The following is a 1329-nucleotide window of genomic DNA, read 5'->3' on the forward strand; positions in this document are numbered from 1 at the left end:
TCTCCAGAGCCTCCTTCAAAATGAACCTGACAACAATCCCTACTTGAAGGTTGCAAATGATCACGCCTGCTCTCCTCAGGGCAGCGTGTGTTACCCCCTCTCATGTATCTCCCTCATCCCCATCTTCCAGTTCCTGGCCCAAGGTCCTCAGTGGTATCCCTACCGCTGTCCTGCTTACAAGTGGCAGGCATGATGGCAATCTGATGGATCTTCCTCTGTATAAACCTTCCATGGCTCTCACACCCTTTATCATCAGGTCCAAGTGCCTCCAGTTGGCGTTTAAGGCCTCCTGTGGTCTGTCCCTTTCCCATGCTGTGCTCCAGGCTCTCTGAACAGCTGGAAATATCCAGGCATCCTGCTTGAAATGCCCTTCCCTGTGACTTGGTCACCTGCCTGGAGGTGCTTCAAAGGCTTTACCTCACTTTTTTTCCCTTAAATGCCTGTTTGTCCTCATCATGACACAGCATACAATACCATCAACAATTTAATGGATGATGTTCACATTTATTGAGTATTAATTATGCACCGGAAACTTTCTAAGCATTTTATTTGACATCCCTCCCCCTAGAAGGTGGAGTCTGGGATGCCTCCCCCTTGAATGTAAGCTGGCTTTAGTGATTTACTTTAGTGAATAGAAAGCAGAGGTGACACTGTGACTTCCAAGGCTAGATTGCTAAATATGAGACAACTTTCACCTGGCTAACTCTCTGGGGACACTTGCCCTTGGAATCCATCCGCCATGCTGTGAGGGAGTCCAACCCACAGAGAGAGGCCACGTGTAGCTATTCTGGCCAACAGCCCCAGCTGAGGTTCAAGGCCAGAGGCAGCACCCACCACAGTATGTGTGCATGAGGCCCCTCTTTTACCAGTGAGGAAAGTGAGGACGTTCTAGGGTTTGTAGACAAGGAGGAGGATGTAAAGTAGAGTTTACAACCCAAATCCGGAATCTAGATCCAGTTTTCAGCCTTTAGTCTAGACTAGGATTTGCAAGAAGGGGAGGAAGAAGGAAAGGGAGCATTTATGCCTGACACCGCTGGGCTGCCTATTCAGAGGGAAGGCCAAAAAAGGTGTCCTGAGGTCTGTACAAGTCAGGGTGCTTTTTGGAGGGCAGGCCTCCTGCTCTTGTCCTTTCTCTGGACCTCTTCCTATTTCTGACACCTGGGTATTCCACGTTACGGCAAGTTTCTTCTTTGCTCCAGGGTCATCCGTCATATACATGCTAGTGTGAATCAGACTCTAGCTCTAGGACTTGAAGATTAGAAGCGAGACACATCGCTTTCTGACAGCTATCCTCACCTATTTCCCCAAGAAGCAGCCGCATCATGTGCT

The sequence above is a fragment of the Manis javanica genome, chromosome 13 (genome assembly GCF_040802235.1).
Source record: "Manis javanica isolate MJ-LG chromosome 13, MJ_LKY, whole genome shotgun sequence".
Taxonomy (NCBI): domain Eukaryota; kingdom Metazoa; phylum Chordata; class Mammalia; order Pholidota; family Manidae; genus Manis; species Manis javanica.